The sequence below is a fragment of the Saccopteryx leptura genome, chromosome 11 (genome assembly GCF_036850995.1).
Source record: "Saccopteryx leptura isolate mSacLep1 chromosome 11, mSacLep1_pri_phased_curated, whole genome shotgun sequence".
NCBI classification, from domain to species: domain Eukaryota; kingdom Metazoa; phylum Chordata; class Mammalia; order Chiroptera; family Emballonuridae; genus Saccopteryx; species Saccopteryx leptura.
In genome coordinates this window covers 22,079,122-22,099,525 of record NC_089513.1, presented here as the reverse complement: position 1 = coordinate 22,099,525, position 20,404 = coordinate 22,079,122, and the positions used below count along the sequence as shown (strand labels likewise).

Below are 20,404 nucleotides of genomic sequence, written 5' to 3'. Positions count from 1 at the left end.
ATCTTGGAAGAGCTCTCTCTGAAAAGGAACACGCACAAAGGTCCTTTCTCTCCTCAAAAGGGTCAGCATCATCTTCTATTTTCCTCGCCGGGCTGCAGCTGACGCACAAAGAAAGGTGTAATTACAATGTGACGCGCGCTGATCGCTGGGACCTGGAAATTCTGAACTGCTCACTTGGCTCAGAATACATTTCAATTTGGTGCTGTGAATTTTACATTGAAATTAGTTTTTTTTCCCCTTAAAACCCTAGAGAAAACAGCCCCTGCACAGGAGCATTAACAAATTGCTTTGCAAATCTAGGCTAAAGCGAACATTCAATTTGAGGAGGTCAAATCAAGCTTGGGCCCCAAAGCCCAGAGCCTGGGCCCAGCCAGCCGAGTGGGCTTCGGGGTGGATGCGGCCATGGATTTGGTCTTGCCTGAGCTCGTGCTAACCCTGCCGGGGCTCTCTCAGTGCTGACTCCCTTGGGGCCCTTCCTGTGCCCACATGGCCAAGGTTTGGGAGGTCTAGGGCAGGAGCTACTGAGACTAGACGCCCTCTGGTGAAAAGTCCTTGCTCCTCCATGTGGTCACTTAGGTGGCAAGGACCCACGAAGCAAAGACTAGGCAAGTCTAGGCCTGGACTGCTGACAGCATTTGCTTCCACTCCTTCACTTTATAGAGCAGGACACTGAGAGCAAGTTTCAATGGCTTGTTCAAGACTTCCCAGCGGGTCATAGTAATCATCAGAACAGTAACATTTATGGAGTGCCAACAATCTGCCAAGCATCATGGTGAATGGTGTTTCATTTTCCAGGTAAAAGATTTTTTTTTTAACCAATTTCTCATTTTCTAGATTAGGAAACAAGCACAGAGTGGTTAAGTTGCCTAAGGTCACGAAGCTGGGATCCGCACCTGGACATGCTCATTCAACGTTCTTCATCAGTAACCAGCACTCCTGTTCAGTTCCTGACCGACCGTCTGCCCGTCTGCCTGCTGCAGTGCCCACCTCTGAGTCATCCTAGCCACACCCACCCCTAGCCTTGCCATCCCTCTCCCATCAGAGACTGCCATGCTAACATGTCAGCCAGCAGACTCCCCCTCTGAACAGAGGGAAGCCCCCGAGCGACAATGTTAGGGAAAGGGCTGAATCTTACCAGGTGGCCCTGACCCAGCGTGTCTTAGACCTGTCCTTTTTGCTTTGAGGCCTGGGCCAAGGAAATTCACGTTGTACTGATTGTCTGGTTTCTTCCACATGAGTGGCTCTGGGTCCTCACTGTCCACACTGCCATTCACACCCTACTCATAATCTCTGGTAGGGCTGGAGTTCCCCAAATCAGACACTGTGGTCTCTGTGATGCTATTTTATGCCACACGCATTTACAGGAGGACATACTGAGGCCCTGTGATGTCCAAAGAGCTGCCTGAGACCAGATGCCTGAGGCTCTGGCCAGCCTTGAGTCTGCCTTTTAGAGTCACATAGCCCAACACGACCAGGCCAGTGGTACCTGGGGATGTTGTAGCTGGAGGAATCTTGGGATGGGCACAGAGGTGGCCCACCCTGAGCACAGCTTTTCTAGAGCAATGGAGATCAATCAGCTCCAAATAAACATCCCTAGCTGTTGTAAACCCAGTCCCCAGGGCCCTTGCCACGGAGCCTGGGGCAGCTTGGGGACCCGGATTAAAATGATACGTTTTCAATTTGGCCTTAAATGAATTCACCAAATCGGCATCTTTGATGTCAAGTGGAAGTGAATTCCACAAATCTCAATTTATTTTATGGGGAAGAGTTATTGATTTTTTTTTATCGTCTGCTTCTTCTTCTTCTCCCCTCCCAGCTGCCAACCCTCTTCCACCTGGATTGAATTGTTTGATTTAAGAGCAGCAGTTCTGAACAAGGAAGAGGTGCCTCTCCCCTCGTTGAACACCTCCCCCATCGCCGTGCGCAGTGTGCATCCTCCAGCAGCGAACACCTGTGCAGCAGGAGCAGCAGGGCCGGGAGGGGCCCTGGCCAGGATTTCCCTAGCTGGAGCCAACACAGGTGCCCGCACTCGCCCCTTGCCCACACTTTCTCTGCACGTGCTCACACTCTGCCAGTTCGGGCCTGCTTATGAATTGGTAAAGGTCAAGTGTTCTCGTGCCCTTGTCCTGTGTTTTGTCACCCACCTCGAGGCCCTGGGCGGCTGTTCCTTGTCCCTGCAGCATGCCCACAATCCATGGCCTCGTCGGCCAGGCCTTGTATGTACTTCAGACCCCAGCCTGTCTGTTCAGCCATTTCACCCTCTGGCCTTCTATTCCCTCTGGAACCTTTTTTACTTATGGAGGTATTTGTATCCACAGTGCCCGGTGACTATTAGGAACCGGGTACTTGTTTGCTATGCCCAGGAGGCCTACGCCGTGACAGGTAGTGACACTGGCTGAGTTTTCGCTTTGCTGCACCCTCCCCGGGGCGCCAGCGTGAGGCTCTCCCAATCACTCTGGCTCCAAGCACTGCTGTTGCCCTGACTCCAGATTTCACACACCTTGAACAGAGCTATTGATTCCCTCCTTGCCCACCGTCTGCTCCTCCTAGTGGCGTGCTGTCTTGGGAGATAGCTCTGCCATTCTGTCACGTCACACCCACGCACCCTCATCTAGGGCATCAGCAAATCTTAGTGGTCTTAGCTCATGGCAGACAGGATAATGGTACCCAAAGATATCCTGATCCAAATCCCTGGGACCTGTGATGTCACCTTACATGGGAAAAGAAACTTTGCAGATGTGATTAAAGTTAAGGATCTTGAGATGGAGACATTATCCTGGATTATCCAAGTAGGTCCAATGTCATCACATGAGTCTTTAAAAGTGAGTAACTTTCTCGGCTGTGGCCTCAGGGAGAGATGACAGGGTGGGAAGGGTTCAGTGTCCTGGTGCTGGTTCTGTGATGGAGGGGGCTATGTGCCACACCTGGAGAGTGGCCTCTAGAAGTTGGAAAAGGCAGGGAAATGGATTCTCCCCTCGGACCCCCAGAAAGGAATACAGCCCTGCCAACACCGATTTTAGCCCAGGAGAACTGAATTTCTAACCTCCAGAACTATAAGATGATAAATTTATGCTGTTTATAACTACTAGGTTTGTGGCAACTTGTCATGGCAATACTATAAAACTGATGCAGACCTCCAGAAATACATCCTGAAAATGACCTCTTTTCTACTACCTTTGGTCCAAGTCACCCAGGCTCCTGCCAGAGCCTTCCCACTGTATCTCTCCTCCACTCTGGTCACCAGCCATACTCAACTACCTCCTCCCCACACCCCACAGTCAGTGGTCTACCAGGAGCCAGAGTGGTCTTTTTATTTCTTTGCTTTTTATTCTGAAATAATTTCAAATGTATAGAAAAGTTGCAGGAAGACTATGAAGAACTCTAATGCCCTCATCGCTCATGTTTACCAATTTTCAACTTTTTTGCCACATTTGCTTGGTCATTTTCTCTTTTTCAGATCACATGATGTTCCTGCTTCTAATCTTTAATGGATTTCCATAGCACTTGGAATGAAGTCCACACCTGCCTTCTCATATGTGACCCTTTTTGGGCCCCAGCCATCTCCCCAACACCTTGTGCTTCCACTTGTCCCGTTGCTCACTATGCTCAGGACCCACTGCCCTTTTCCTGACCTCCCCCCAGGTTCTCCTCTTGCTATTTCTTGTGCTTCCACTTGACCCGTTGCTCACTATGCTCAGGACCCACTGCCCTTTTCCTGACCTCCCCCCAGGTGCTCCTCTTGCTATTTCTTTTGCATGATACAGCCTTCCCTCCTCAACATTCAGGCCTCAGTTCTCAGGTTATCACCTCCCAGACTTCCCATGATCATTCTACAAAAGTGGCCCCTGCCCCAACTGCTCCATCACGTTACCCTGTTCTATCTTCTTTACAGAATTTATCAGTGCCTGAAATCATCCTATTTATTTATTCTCTGCTTGTTTATTCATTTCTTCATTTATGAATCACTCTTTGGGTAGGATTCTGTATGTCCACTTCTCATCCTCAAATTCTAGAACAGTGCCTGGAACGTGACAGGTGCTCAACAAGTATCTATCGGCTGACTAATGTTCTGTAACACACCACTGAGCCCTCTATAAGTTACTAGCTGCTTTATAGGTGAGTATCTTTTCTTAAGGGCAGGACATATTGTTTCTTTCACTTTTGAAGCTGTGCCTCTCCAGGCTGGGCGTGCACAGGACTTTGGGGTTACTGGGGAATTTTCTTTGCAAGTGTGAGCTCCTCAATGAGGAGGGTCTGGACATCCTCCCCACACAACTGATAACACTTAGCATCAAACTGTGCAATCAGATTGGTACCCCAATCATACCCCCATTCTCCTATACCATGCTTTTATTTTATATTTTTCCAAGTCCTGTTAACTTTCTAATATTGTCTATTCCTCTCACCGTTATTGTGAAATGGTAAATAGGACACAGAGCATTAGTCCCATTTCATAGTTGATGAAACTGAAGCAAAGACAGGTGAAGTGGTTCACCCAAGGGCACACAGGTAATTAATGGCAGGACAAACCCCCTGATCCCTCGCCTCATGTCTCTTCCTGCAGACCACCTGCAGCTGGCTCTCTCCCCTCCCCTTGGGGACTAAGGAGCCCAAACCTGACATTATGGGCACAAAGCTTTTAGCAAAGGAAGGGAGGGAAGGAAGCGATGTGGTTAGGTGAACTCTGGGTATGTGTGTGTCTAATTGCTATCATTTCATTTCCTTCCATTCATAGTCATTCATTCACTCAGGCAGACATTCATTCAAGGTATGTTCATTGAGTGCCTCCTCTGTCCTGGGCTTCCTGTTTGGCCTACAGGAGGACACTGCTCACAGGAGCTAGTTCTCACATGCAGGAAACTCACCTACCATCGGTGATGCGAAATGGTTGAACTCTAGTTGGCATTTCTAGCAGGTGAGAGATCAACTCCTTGACATAACTTGATAAACTGAGAAAGAAGTTATACATAGCCACAAATAATCAACGAATCCTCACAAAACACTCAAATCGGGATTGACTCCCTCCATGCTACCAGCTCTTGGCTTCTCTGATAAGAGAACCCGCTGCCCTTCCAGGGATGGGCCAACGATCCAGGCTGACCTCATCACAAAACTTCTCCGCCACAGCGACCAGTCCAAGGGAGGGCTGGTGACCCAAACCTGGACAGTCAGGGTGCTTTCTCTGGATTGAAAAGCTATTAAAAGCTCTGTGTGAGACAGAGAAGCTCTTTCTGGTGGGAGAGTGAGCCCATAACCACATCCCTGCCACTGTGTGCAACCAAGAGAACAAAGCCAACAAGCACAGCCAAAAAGTGGAGGGAAAGAGTTAAATGATGACTAAGCCCCTGAATGAGGTGTCCCTGAGGGTTACTGTCATCATCAACTCAATAGTCCTAACTCTTGCTTTTGTGGAACTCCACTGAATGGCCAGTGATGCCAATGGCTCCCTTTGTGCACATGGCCATGAAAGCCAAGAAGGCCTTCTTGTAGGTCTTCAAGCACGGGTAGAGGTAAGGCTCACGATCTTAAAGTAAGAGGCTGTTTGGAAGGAGCTGTTTTCCAAACCAGGTTATCAGCAGGGTTGTAGGATTGTGTCCCATAGTGTGCATGTACTATCTGTCAGTTGTATTCTGCTAGGTAGATTGTATAGGAATGTTATCTCAGTGAGACCTAAATATGGAATGGTTTAATTTTCTAACCATTGCTTATAACCCTTCTATATTTAATCTCCCATCTTCATCTCTCAAAGAAAATTTAGATGCTATGACTTCCAAATGACCTTCAATCACTAAAACTCTGTCCAGTTTAAAATATGACTTCAAGCTTCCTTTGCATTGCATCTCTTTGATCCTCCCCAGGGTAATCTGAGAGACACCCTGACTCCCTGTGTAGTATCTGTAGTGATGATGGGTGTGAGGGGTGGGTGAGGTGAGAGGCTGTTTGTGTTCTGAGACCACCCAGGCTCCTTCCCTCTTCAGAAACCAGCTTTCCAAGGGGGCAGGGGGCAGGAGGGGTCACAGGAAGTGGGACCAGTGTCCCTTTACCCAACAGCTGCTTGGGTGTTTGGTTCTCTGTTTACCCCAGATCAGCTGGCGATGTCTGGGTAGCAGGCACTTGAATGCTGCTTTCCCTGGGCCCTCATGTGCGCTGTCTGGGGTCTCCTGGGGGCCTCTCAACACACAGCTCTCTGAACTGGGGAGTTTGGTCCATCTCTGGGCTTCATGCTTTCTAGCCCCTCTGGCTGTTTCATTCAGGGAGACAGGAGTCTACTTCCCAGCCTCTCACTGCTGGGACCCCTCACAGACAGAAAGTCAAATATGCTCGCATGAAACATATTCTCTCCCCTCTACTGCTTCTCCTCCGCTTCCTCCTTCCCTTGCTTACACTATCGAGTTTTCACCAAAGTGGCTCACAAACACGTTTCCTGGCTTGTTCTCTGTGACTATGTGTTCCTTCATCTTTAACTATTAAAATCTCCAAGAGTCAAGGGTGTTCTACTCTTGAGGAGCTTGGAGTTCTGTTGGGGAGGTAAGAATAACACAGATGTAACCATTGAAGACCCAACAAGACAGTCGCCACATCAAGTGCTCCATTGCCTGTAGGCAAAGGCAAACAGACAGTGCTCAGAGCAGATTAAAAGACGGTCTAGCGCCAGACAGCCTGGGTTCAAATCCGGCTCTGCCACTCGTTAGCTGTGCAGTCTAGGCAAGTAAACGTCACCTCTCTGGGCCTCCTTCTCCTTCCCAGTAACACCAGGATGATAAGAGTACTGCCCTCGTGTGGTTTCTGTGATTATTCAATTAGACATTAAAAAGCAAAAGTTAACAGTAAGTTTTAAAGATCTTATTGGCTTTAGTCAATGATTCACAAAATGGGCAGCATCCCATCTAGCAGATAGAAAGGAGCTTTGAAGAACTGTACAAAATGAAAGACTTTTATAGCCAGAAGGGAGCAGGAACAAGGAAGTTACAGTAGGCAAAAAGCAGACTGCTTGTTGCAAGGTCACTTTCCTTAAGGAAAGTGTAACTTCCTTAGGGGATGTTGGGGTCTACAAGGTAGATTACCTCACTAGTGCTAATCAGATGATTCCTGATTGACTGCTAAGATTCATTTCTGGGAGGGCCAAAACTGTATTTAAGTCACAGGTTGATGGTGTGGGCTTATCATAAATGACTCCATTTGGGGCCCATTGTCTTGTGTTTGACAGTAATACATAAAAGCACTTAGAACAGAGCCTGGCACATATTAAGTTCCTGATAAAAGGACGATGATGATGTACAACAAAGGCCAATATGGTTAGGGTTGCAATAAGTTGATTCTCTGAAGAGTGAACTTGGTAAGATTGTCTTTGGGATGGGGTGATGTCACCAAAGGGGAGGAGACAGAGCCACTGGGTGCTTGTGGCAAATGTGCTACCCTTCTCCGATAGAAGTGGAGTTGCCATGCAAAAGGCCCTGTGTGCCCCAGTGGTCCAACTGGGAAACATGCCAAGGTGGTGCGAGGAACAGAGCAGTGCAAAGACACCTGGTGGCAGCCACAGTGGCAGCCTGTGGGCATGGCAGCTGCGGTGTCACAGCCCTGGCTCCACTCCTAGACGTGGAGGTGTGGAGGGGCCTCCTGCCAGGGCTTAGGGTGCTGGCTTGGGGGTCCAGGTTGACTGTGCAGTAGAGAAAGGCCAAGTTATATCTTAAAAAAGAAAGTGACATCTAAGATTCTTTCACGCCCAGAAGGTAAAGTTGTCTTAAATCACAATAAAGCGGGAGCCAGGGAAGGCTCCCGCGGGTTGGGGTGGCACTTCCTGCAGGCTTCTGATGCCTGCCACCATCCAAAGCTGTGACTCGAGACCGTGGGTGTTTACGACGGCCCGGTGCTCCCTGGGCGCAGCTCTGTAGAGAGCCAGCCCACAAAGCTTCCCACAGCATCTGCCAAGAATACACCCGACATAATAATTTCTTTGACCTCCACCGCATGAGTTTCTGAAAAGAACAAAACAGCATCATTCCCTGGCATTTACAGTTTAAACCTTTCCTATTCAAGTTTCTAACAAAAAAAGCCACCAACCCATTCTGGTCGTGATTAAAATTCATAGGCTTGCTGCAGAGAACAGATGCAGAAGCAATTTTAGGCTAGTCATATCCCAGGTCTGCAAAATTAATTTGACAGGTTTGCATTAAAGCACTGATCAATATCCACTTTAGAGCGGCAGAGGCTAACTGAGAAAAAATAAGTGACCGGAGTGTTACCAGACGAGAAAAAATGAATCTTTGAGACTTTTTTCCCTCTAAGCTTGCACCTACATCAGAAGTCCTGACCTCAATCCATTGATCGGCTGCAGTTAACATGACAAAAGGCCCAGCAGATAGACCGTCGCGGCCTACCAGGGAACAATCACCCGGATACACTAAATGTTTGACGGAGTGACTAGACTGCGGAATTAGTCTTGGCTTTCCAAGGGCGGCCCAGCCCAGCCTTCCTGAATCCTCCCCCGCCCTTCCTGAGGGCCAGGGGCAGAACTTTTCCTGAACTTCTTCCCCTAGATGGCTGGGGCTGCTGTCCCTGGGAGGCTGCGGGCTGGCTCAGTTCAGCTATCTAAACATGGAGGCAATGAAGGCCAAACCTTCCTTGAGATAGCGTTTTAAGATGGAGGCATGCAGCTAATGTCAGCGGGATCCTTCAGAGGCTTGATTCACAGGGGGCCAACTCTGGGAATGCCACAGAAAGCTGGTCACTGCCAACACTTGGAGGAAGACAGGCTTTGCCGACTATGATTCCATCATTGTGAAGCGCGTACGGAATGGGCTTCAAAGCCTTGGCGGTTCTGTCCCTAGGCCTCGTTGCCTCCCCACCTTTTCTCCACCCATGGCCAACTGAGGGACCCACAAAAGGTGGGGCCTGTGTCAGGAACTGGATACACAGAGTGTCTCCCTGAGGCCAAGGAAACAGCTAACACACGGCAGAGCAGGAATCATGGCCAGCAGTCTGGCTCCGAGTCCACACTCTTCATTGCCCTCTGCTCGGCCTCTTGTTAATGTTCTTTAACATTCAGGAGACAGGCAGGCACAGCATTGCCCTGTGGGGAGGCTCCGGCAGAGTTCCCTCAGCTCTCTTCTGATCCCCAGGTTGGCGCCCAGCCTTCGGCATTTCACGGGTATGCTCCTGATCATGAACCGCAGGCAGTCCCTAGGCAGGCGGCCAGAAGCTTCCCCGCTGCAGCCTTGACCTACAGAATAAGCAACCTGTGGACTGGTGGCTGCGGAGAGCTGGTCCAGAGGCACAACGCTAGGAGGCCTGGGAAAGGGACCGCCTGCAGCTATTGTGTTCACAAGGGTTGTGTGTGCAGCAGCAACTCGGGGCTGCCTATCTTAGCCCAGATTCCAGTCTGTCCTCCGCCATGTCTGGCATTTGGATCTTGTGTTCATCACTTACTTATCCAAGAAAGGTTTCACCAGCTGCAAACCCAGGAAATAGCACCTGTTCCACCATCCATTTGGGCCACTCGGAGTCTAATGATGTATAATGTCTATGGAAGAGCTTTAGAAATTACAGAGTGGCAGGCAAATGTGAAGTCTTCTTGGTCTTTGTACTGTTATTGACAGTGGGAACACAAGGGCTGTAGGTTATGATGCCAGGGCCATTGTATTCCAGTGAAAAAAAGTGTGTGCTGCCTGGCCTTTCATAACCAGCCTCAGAAGTTACATGGCATCACTTCTGCTAAACTCTACTGATGGATGCTGTCAGAAGTCCATCTAGATTCAAGGGGAAGGGGCGTAGAGTTCCACCTGTCAATTAGAAGAGCATCAAAGAATTTTGGGTCTATAGTTTGGAAGCATCTTAACTTCTCTCAAACTCAATTTCCTTATCTGTAAATGGACATAATACTTATCTTGTAAGATTGCTCTCAGGCTTAGATTAGAGAATGTTTTAAAGTGCTCAGTGAAGTGACTGGCACCTCTCAGTAAGAGTCTACTTCTATTACTTCTATTATTGTAACATTAGCTAATTGAGCGGTCACCAAATATTTTCAGACAGTCTTTGCACTAGGCACAAGTACCTGAGACGGGGATGAGCTGGGGACAATAAGGACCTCAGCCCCTTGCAAGTGTGTTTAACCTCTTTTAGCTTTTCTAATTGTGAAATGGGAATACAAAAGAGTATCCCAACAGTGAAAATCTACCTGTTTGTTTGTATATCTGTCCATCACCTCCCTTTCTACCTATCTTCTCATTCATCCATCCATCCATTCACAATCCCTGCCAAGTCAAGTTCTAAATGCCAGGGATACATAGATGAATAAGGCCACCTCGGTCATCCAGTGATCCTCCTCACTATCTACTGAGGGCTGAGAGAGAATATTTTGGTACAAGGGTATGCTTCAGCTACCCTTTGACTCTGTGCTGGTAGACATACCATGTATACAACCTTGACATCTTACTATCTTCTTATAGTTGAGCTGATTAGCTGTCAGTTTGTATTCATTAACTAATCCTGGTCCATCAAATGAAGGAGGACTCATTGAGTACCATCTAAATGTCAGACACTTTACCAAAGAGCTGATGCTCAGCTTTCTTCCTGAATCTAGCAAAGAAGACGTTATTAGCCCCAATTAATAGACGAGAGAACAGAAACTTCAAGACAGTAAGCAAACTAAGAACATTCAATTGGTGGGGCTGGTATTTGAAACCAAGTCTGCCTGGCCACAAAGTCCAGGCTCTTTCCTGTGAACACCCTTGGCCACGAGCCCCATGATGCTAAGTTCATGTGCAAACAGACACATTCATTCTGAAGACTGGTCTTTCACATGCAGTTGTGATGCTTCTGACTCACCAACAGGAGAAAGATCCCATGTTTGGTTGCATTTCCCCTGAGTGTGAGCCTGGTTCTGCACCCCATACCCCACCCCCTCACACAGACAACGTCCTTTGTTGGCAGAGAGGCATAGTCTCCAAACAGCAGCTGGTTTCAGTTGAATTTTCAGCAGTAAAGCTGAGTTCTCATGAAACCATCCTCACAATTCATCTCCGCTGTGATCAATGACTTCTGTTAATGTGATTTATTAGCATGGGCTGTGGAGCAGCGGGGCCCCTGGGCCGTGGACAAAGCAAAACTCATGAGCTTCTGGGGAATACACCTCTGTCTTCACTTGGTTACCCTAGTTGTCCACAGACATCACCTGTGGGTCAGGAGCATAAAGAATGTCAGCCCAGAGCTGTTTCTGCCTGCCTTTCCCTGGGACTGTTTCTTCTTTGTCAGAACCCTGGGGATCAATGGACCCCAGTGTCCTGCTATCTCAGTCCGCCAGAGACCCTGGAAGGCACCAAACACAGTTCCCAGTTTTCCGGGGGATGCAGATGCCTGCCTTGGGGATGCATATTGTTATAATCATCATTTAATAGTCTGATGGAGCCATTAATTCAATTACTGGTTGTATTTTCCTACGTGTAGCCCCATATCTGTCAGCCAGTTAGCAGAGGTGTTCATCTCAGGGGCTGAAAGAGATGCAGAATGTGGAGGTGCGGTCAGTAACAGGGTCAGCCTGGGGAGGTGTCTACCCATTAACCTTCCATTTTGGCAACCAGACACAGTGTGGGCCCTGGAACTTGTCACTGTTAATACTGTCACCGAGGCACAGTGGCTGGGGTTCGTCTAGCTGTCTCAGTGCCAGTATCGCTATTGCTCATGCCACAAAAGCAGCCAAATAAGATGTGAGGAGTGGGAACCTGTTAGGATTGGGAAGTGGAGATGGGAGAGCAGAAAAATTGGAGTCAAAAGTATGCAGAGTGGGAAGAGCTCTGGACTAAGCAGAGGGAGGTACAGGCCCCGGGGAAAGCCTCTTACATTTGCCATGCACTAATTCAGACACACGGCATTCATTCAGCAAGCAAGCATTTATTTGACTCTTTTAGGATGTTCTACCCTAATTCTAGGGATCCTGTGGGGACATAAACGAAATCATGTAGCTCTATCTGCAAATCTAGCTGTACAAGAGCACAAATTGTCATAATATCAGGTCGATTGTGTTAAATGCCCTTAAAAGCAGGATCCACAGCAGGTAGGGAGTATTCAGAGGAGAGATATATTACACCAACAAGAACAAATCATAGAGAACTTCCTGAAGGAGGAATCTTATGAAGAGATGTTTGTGTGAAAAAGCAATTAAAAATTTCACCTTTCCTGCATATAAAATGCCCGTATGACCTTCCCCAGTTGTAGCTGATTCTGCCCCTTTTGTCAGAGCAATGGTTTTGGTATCCTTGGAAAATGTCCTACACACACACACACACACACACAGAGAGAGAGAGAGAGAGAGAAAGAGAGAGAGAGAGAGAGAGAGAGAGGAGGCCCCTCTGGATGGGGGAAGGGCTCTAGATGTGAAGATGGACCCCGGAGAGTGTGTGACCTCCAGGCAAGGGCTCTGAAGCCACGGCACCTGTGTTTCCCAGCCACATTCAGGTCCCAGCAGCGGCCAGCTGCGTCCCAGAGCCATGCTTTTATTCATTATAGAGAGTGGAATAGCAGGTGACCAGTCAACGTGTCTCCCTTTTTCAGATGAGAAGACAAAGGCACAGAGACATTAAGACATTTGCCTGAGATGTTGGGATGTGGCCAGCTTTATTTGTCTGTGTGACTCAAAAACTCACCAAAAGATTGTCTGGGCCAGAAGTGAAATTTCAAGCCCCCCTCCCTGAAACACCTAGTCTTCCTCCTCTTTCAACTGCGGAGTGCCTTCACCATTACCTGTCCCAGTCCCTACCAACACCTGCTCTCAGGAAAAGCCCCACCCGAGGCCAGTCTTTGGACGCAGAGAGGGAAGTTGCATGGTTTCTCACACACATTCCACAGTGCACACCCCCTCGAGGCTCTTGTAGGAGCTGTGCCTGTGTGATGTGTGCTTGAGTGTTGCCAATATCTATCTTCCCCATTCGCCTGGAAGTCACCAGTGTTTCCCCAGCACAAGAGAATGAAAAGGTATGTCTCCTGGTCAACAACTTTTAGGCCTCTCCTGCAGGACCAGAAAGATGAGGGACCTTCCACATAGAAATCCTGCCTCATAGGTTTGTTTCTGCTTGTGTTGGGGGAGGATGTCAGGTGGGAGGTGTAGGATTTAAAATCAAGTTTCTGGCCCTGGCCGGTTGGCTCGGCGGTGGAGCGTTGGCCTGGCATGCGGGGGACCCGGGTTTGATTCCCGGCCAGGGCACATAGGAGAGGCGCCCATTTGCTTCTCCACCCCCGCCTCCTTCCTCTCTGTCTCTCTCTTCCCCTCCTGCAGCCAAGGCTCCATTGGAGCAGGGATGGCCCGGGCGCTGGGGATGGCTCCTTGGCCTCTGCCCCGGGCCCTAGAGTGGCTCTGGTCGCGGCAGAGTGACGCCCCGGAGGGGCAGAGCATCAACCCCCGGTGGGCAGAGCGTCGCCCCCTGGTGGGCGTGCCGGGTGGATCCCGGTCGGGCGCATGCGGGAGTCTGTCTGACTGTCTCTCCCTGTTTCCAGCTTCGGAGGAATGCAGGAAAAAAAAAAAATTTCTGCCTGCCAGAGAATGGGGTGATTTAGGGTTAGTCCTCTTCATATGCAGGAGAGATAGGACCCAGCACACTTCCTATTGACCTAGAAGGACCCTCTGAATGGCCAGAAGTTCCTTGTTGGCTTCCAGATCTGCTGGACTAGCTTTACCAAGTGCTCCCTCTTCCACTATCTGTCACTTCCAGAATGTTCCTTTGATTGTTGTCTCTCCTTGGGTGGGATGGGTGGGAGAGGGTGGCTGATGGTTGAAGGGTGGGGTTTCTTGATAAAATTAGGGCTGCTCTGGTTGAGGTCCCTTGTAGGGCAATCTTTGAAAACAAGGTTCCAACTGATGAAATCATGAGTATTTCAACTGGTAGGGACCTCAGTCCCCTGCTGTGAGTAAGGAACCGTGGCTCCATTTTACAAATGAGTCAACTGATTTCAAAGAGTTGAGGACAGTGTGAAGCTACAAGGACCACTTCTGACCTAGTGGCGAGAGCCCTGGACAGTCATCCAGCATGAGCCCTGTCTACCCATTAAGTTGCCTCTGTTCATGTCCCAGTAGAACATGGAGGTGTAGTCGCTGTAAAATATGAATGGTTCTGACGCACCATTTCCACTCTTTCTGTAAATAAAAAATAAATGCCAAATAACTATGTCAGGCCCAGTTGTTGGATGGCCTCTCTCCTGGCGCTTAATTTTATTTCACGACATAAAGTAAGGGAGGTGGGGGTGGGAGGCAAGAAAGCTGACTTCTGTCAAAGTACAGTCTCGTTGGTTAACACCTGAGGGGAAATGACTGAAAAGAACTTAATTCAAAAATCCTTCAGGCACACAGGAGCTTCTTCCAACCAGTAAGAGTCAGACAGCTATGGAGAGAGACATCAATAAATAATCCGTCGGCTTAGACTTTTAAATGGGAATCCCACCACCACCACCCAAAGGTAAACTGCATCTTTCCCACCAGCCTCGGTCTGAGCGGGACTTCATGCTTGTGTGGACGGGGGATCTTTGCTTGTTGCAAATGCAGCCTGACCATTCTTTCTGATAAGATGGATATATCCTTGTCATAGATACTTTATGTATATATACTCATATATCCCCCACATGTCTTATTATCTGTCTATCTATCTATCTAATCTTCTACATGTCCTTTTTTATTTCATATATATATGAAACCCCATGTAGCATTTTTGTTATTTGGTTTCATCATGTTTTTGGTCTAAGCCACAAGTCCCTTACACATCACCCCTTGTGAACAACTGGGTGGGTTCTGGAGCAGAGAGGAGAGGTGCTCTCTGGAGCAGAGAGGTCCTGGTGCCTGAGCTCAGAGGAGCGCCCCTGGGTTCTGTGGGTGTCGTGGACTAGGGGCCATCCCAGGGCATCCAGGACCAGCCCCCCCCCCAGTGTTTATGAGGGCCTCTGAAACTCAGAGCCAGCACCCACTGCAAACACTGTTTCTTACCGCTTGTCATTTTCTCCAGCCTGTCTACACCCTCAGCCCTCTGAAAGCAAACCGGCCTGCAGGTTTTCCTTTGCGTGCAGGTCAGAGACACTGCGGGCTGGGCTGTTCTCTGCCTGCAGAAAGCACCCATTGTCTGGAATCAGGAGAAATGGCAGCCACACACCCCTTCCTTGGCCTTCTCGTGGTGGTGGTGGTGGTGGTCAGAAAGAAAGGTCAGAGCAAAAAGGAGAGGCCAAATGGGGGTGTTGTGAAGTGTTGGGGGCAATCTTGCATGCCTGTGCAGAGAGACAAGCAAGAACAAAAGGAAATTGCTACATCTTTCCCAAGAGCAGACAATAGAGAGACCCGGTCCATGGTCGGGTCTGAACTACCTGAGGACTCAAAATGACATGCTCCACTTGACTGACAGTGAGAAGGCCAGTGACAGATTCCCTGTCCCTCGAAAGTTCTAGGGTCTGTACATAGGAAAGATCTTGTACTGGATGTGTGCAAGCTTCATCTTTTCAACAAGATCACAAGCTCCTGGAGATGGGGACTGGGGCTCCTGGTAGAATTCACCAGATCCCACTCAACACTGCACACGGAAGGTGCTGAAAAACTTATGTGGAATAAATAATAACAACACAATTAAGATACACTGTCCTTGCTACAAAAATCTCTTTATCCCAAGGTGGAGCAGGTGGGTGGTGGTATGGATCTTCCCGGTTCTGACAGAAGGATCCAGTGCCTACTGGACCAAAATGAACATCGGTGGCTGTTCGCTCAGAGGAGAGGGAGGTGAGGGAGAGAGAGAGCTGGTGTGTTCTGCAGAAACCTCTAAACAATCAAAGTCACAAATGCCTCTTATAAACACACCGTGTGAGGCAGATGTTTACCCGGGACAATCCAGAGACAAAAAGCCAGTAAAAGCCAGAGAGATTCACACTCCACAAACAGGGGACTTCCTGGGGGAAGGAGTGGCAGGTAATGGGATCTGCTAATTTCTCTTCCTGATAACTACATCACAGACCACGTCTGAAGAGATTTTTCTTCCTATTGAAACCTTATTTACATACTGCTTCCTATTTCAGGCAGAGTGGCCGTTGTGTTGGCTGGTTTAGGCTAGCTTCTCAAACCTTTATGAAGCACCTGGCGAGGAAATAGGCAGTCTCTGTGGGAACAGGGACACATTTCACAGGGAACTGTCTTCCCGACATGCTTCATTCAGGAGTGTGTCCCGATTCTGATCAGTGGCTTTGCACCAGGTCAAGTCTGTAGAGAAAACAAGCACTGTGCCTCTTTAAAAACAGCAAACACTCTTACCGTTTTTACAGTGTGGCTGCTTTCTAGATCATTCATCATTAAATTATTTTTAAAAAAACACAACCATCTCCACATCATGACTGTCTTTGCAATGATGTTGCTATGCAGGGCTTTCTTCATTATTATTTTCTCTCTTTAGACCCTTTCCAGGCAGATCAAAGGGCTTAGGACTGGGAGTGAAAACTTCCAAACATTGCCCCCACTTGGCCGCAATGTCCTGTGTGACTCAGATATTAGTTCCCCTTTCTGGGCCTTGGCTTTCCCATCTCTCAAGACTAGAGATGTAGAGGTCCCTGCTCCCCTGGCCAGCTTGGAAATGCTCTCTGTGCCGTTTCTCCAGGAGTGGGCAGGGGTCTGTGCCTGGCTCTTCATTCCTGTTTGACGTGTGTGTGTGTGTGTGTGTGTGTGTGTGTTTTCAGGAGGCACGTCAGCGTTTACTGTGAGGCCTTCATCACACCTAAGCAAAGTCTACTGGTCCATTTTCCTCCACCAGCGGAGTCAGGCACTCCTGGGTCTAGCTCATGCCTCAGAGTGGGAGCTGCTGACCAGAACTGACCTCGGAGAACTGAGGTCAGTTTCTAGCAGAAGCCCTGTGTCCTGGCAGCCATTCTCATCCCTCCACAGGCCTGCACTTTCTCATTCTTGTGTCTTCAACTAGTACCTATTCAATAGCAGTTATGGGCCAAGCACTGTGCTGGACACTGGGAATGCGACAGAGGCCAGCGTCGGGCCTGGGCTCCAGCCTCCCTGAGCTTACGGCTCCCCGGGGAAGCAAGACCTAACCCAGAGACTCACACCAATACAGGGCTCCCACAGGGAGGTAAAACAGGCGAGCCTGGGGAGGTAACTTGAAGAAAGTGCTCTGAAAAGCTGGGAGTATTTACCTGTTACCACATTCTCCGAAGGTGGGGTGGAAACGGCCTCAATGAGAGGCCAAGCCTTTCAGTGGAGCCAGGTCAGCTCCCCTGCCCACTCCCTGGGAGGCTGGAGATTCAGAAGTCCCTGCCTTAAGGCGGTCAAGGCCTGGAGGAATCAGCAGGGGCCTCACTGTTTGGTGTTTTCCATGTGGTCTGCAGCCAAGTGTGGCGTGTGGTTGGCTGGGGGGCTTGAGGAGTGAGAGAGGCAGCTGCTGGGGCGACCACAGTGTGCGTGGCCGTGGGATGGGGGTGGGAGGAGGCGGGAGGGCCCACGGGGCTCCACTTGGGGCCTTCCCTGGGCAGGCGCTGGCTTGTCTGTGAGAGTGAGCAGGAAACGGCCCCAGGGCCGAACCCGATTTATTCACTGCCTGGGCTGGGTCGCAGCAGCCTGTCCTTTGCTCAAGCTTGGTAAATCCTCCGGTTCTGTAGTCATTTTTATTAGCAATTGCCTCCCCCCCACACCTCTTTGAAAATGTGGTTCGACGAAAATGAAATTTCAGATGTGTGTGTCTCAGCATTGATTTTTCTATTTGTAATAACACACCCCGCATATCTCCTTTGATATCAAGAGGATAAAATGTCCCTAACATCGTGCTCTCCATTCTGGGGTAATGGATAAAGCCTGTTTATGAGATGTCATTTATTCCACAATAGACAGTAAATAAAAGCCATTTCAAGCTTGGGTTAAATCAAAGCTTGCTCAGGATTTCAGCAGATTTGCAAATCACCTCGGGGACCTTCATCCATTGCACTTGCCGTTTCCCTCCTTGTTATCGACTCTCTCCCGGCCTCTGCCAGGCCCCCCACTCTCCCCAGCCACCCCAAAGCCCTGACTGATTTGGAAAGACAATTGGTCTGGCTAAGGACCTAGCCTGACATTAAAAGTCCCTTCTTCCACTCGGGGAATAAAAGATTTGAAAGGCAGGAAGAAATTGAGGTTACCCGACAAAAGCCAGAGCAGCAAAGGGAAGGAAAAGAAGTTCGCAGGAAAATAAGATGCAAACCTGAAATGGGGTAAAGATATGAAAGGCACACGAGCTCCTTTTAGTCATGTGTAAATTGTATTTCTTTTATCGGCCAGGGACCCTGTGTGTTGGAGGGCGAGGCGGAAGGCGGGGGCGATGCACCGCCTCCGGCATCCCTGCTCTAACTCAGGCTCTGCCTCACGTCTCCCACCGCTTCCCCGTGGCAGCACTTCCACAGTGAACCGAGGCCGCAGCCTAGTCTGGCTCCCCCATGTTCTAGCCAGAAGGCTTAGTCAATTTAAGTTCACTGACCATAAGACTCATTACCCCATATTTAGTTGACCAGTTTAGATTCAACAACCATGCCAAAATGATGTGTCCAAATATATAAAATATTTGGTTTGTCATCTCCATTAAATATTTACAGAGCAACCAACAGCTTTGGATTGTAGTGTGGTTCACAACATTGGGTGCCTTAATTTCCTTGGAAGGATGCGAGATTCCTGTCTGGTCATGTGATCTGCTCTGACCAATGAAATGTGAGCGGAAGTGGCCTGGAGCAGATGAGCAGCAGACCCTCTATGGACTCCTAATGTGGGCGAGCAAGACATCTTTGTTATTAGAAAGACACTCAGATCATTGTGATTAGGCTAAACCGATGAAGCCAATTCCTACAGGTAATTTCAAGAAATTGTAGGCATGTTATGTGCCCTTAGGTGGCTTACAGTTTCATTGAGGAGATTATCATCTTTGTCCAGTGACAAATAAGTGGTGAAAACAGCAAAAGCTGCTGAAGCTACAAGGAGGGAGAATGGAGTATGAGCTGAGGGGCTCAGGGAAAGACTGAGGGAAGAATGGCTTGGGATTAACTCACAAGGGACAAGGCACAGAAGTGTCATCCACCTGTTGGAGGACAGGTCTGCTGTGCTCAGGACTTGGGGCATTCCTCTTCTGGTGTGACTAAATGAGAACTTGTCCCATCCAGCCCCGTTATTCCAGGCCTTGGATGGCTTCCGTGCAGATGACTTGCTAGTAGTGACATTGATGACATCAATGGTGAAGATATTTGGGGATAGATGTGCTCTCTTTAGTATCGCTTGAATCAAACTGTGGGAGTGACTGTCTATGATTCAATGTAAAACCAGTGTGGATGGGGCTGGCCCCTGGAGGTAGCCCACAGGGTCCTCAACAGCGCAAGCCTCCTCTGCTCCCTTCCTCCCTTCGCCTCCCTGGCATTGTTGATCTCAACAGTCTCGGGAAGGAGGTGCTGTTTTGCCCATTTCACAGATCTAATCACCAAGTCTTAGAAAAGTTCACTATCTTACCCAAGGTCATGCAGTTGGGAAGTGGCCAGGCCAAGACTGGAACGGTTTCCTGTGTGGACCATGGCTTTGCTGCCCGGGACAGTGCAGGCTCTGCACCAGGGCCCCAAGGGGCCACGTGCAGAAAGCCAGAGAGGGGCTCTGCTTGGGGAGCCATCGGGCAGTCCGGCAGCTTGGCCGTGAGACTGACTCCCAAACAGGCTGCAGAATGGGACAGTAGTTAAAGATCTCTATAGAAATTATAAAGGAAAAATGGAGCAAGAGTGGGAAGGAGGAGGAAAGAAAGAAGGAGATGGAGAGAGGAAGGACAGGGGTCAGGCCAGGCAGGCCAGGCAGCCTCCTAGTGCACCAGGTCCCTGGAACACTCGCCCTGTGCCTCTAATTTCTTGCAAGTGGTGCCTGAGTGCACACTGTTACAGTTAAACTGTGTCAGCAGTTTCATTAGAACCCAGGTTTTGATTTATAACCCTTCCTGCAAAAATGTGCTCCTGGCTGAAAGCTGGCATTGAGGTCTTGGGCCAAGAGAGCCATTTCTACAGAAGACTTACAAGGCACAGTCCTGGAGGGAGGGTCTTCTCTAGAGTCCAGCTCTCCAACCTTCAGAAGAGAGAGAGAGAGAGAGAGAGAGAGAGAGAGAGAGAGAGGTGAGAGAGGAGAGAGAAGTGGGGGTGGAATAGAGGATTTGTTTGGAATCTTAAAGAATCAGCTTAGATTCCAGAAGGAGTGCTCCAAGGGTCAGTTTCTTCATTATAGGCACATGTAGATTTGGGGGAAATTATGTAAAAACTGTTTACCGTGCTTTGGAGTAGCTCCATCTTGCACACACCATTATGAATAATAATAACGATGATAAAGAAAATGATGGGATGCTCATATTCCCTCATGCGATGAGGCTTTGGTCTCCTTGCAGAGCTCCCACATCCGTGGTCTCACTGA

The 20,404-nt window shown here is 49.0% G+C and overlaps 1 long non-coding RNA gene across 1 annotated transcript in view; it reads right to left on the bottom strand.

Moving 5' to 3' along the window:
- LOC136383316 (uncharacterized) overlaps positions 1-20,068 on the bottom strand; it is a 69,463-nt gene extending 49,395 nt beyond the window's left edge. Inside the window, exon 1 of the long non-coding RNA XR_010747389.1 lies at positions 20,017-20,068. This is a non-coding gene — a long non-coding RNA (uncharacterized lncRNA). The remainder of the gene's footprint in view (positions 1-20,016) is intronic.
- Positions 20,069-20,404: the final 336 nt, after the last annotated feature.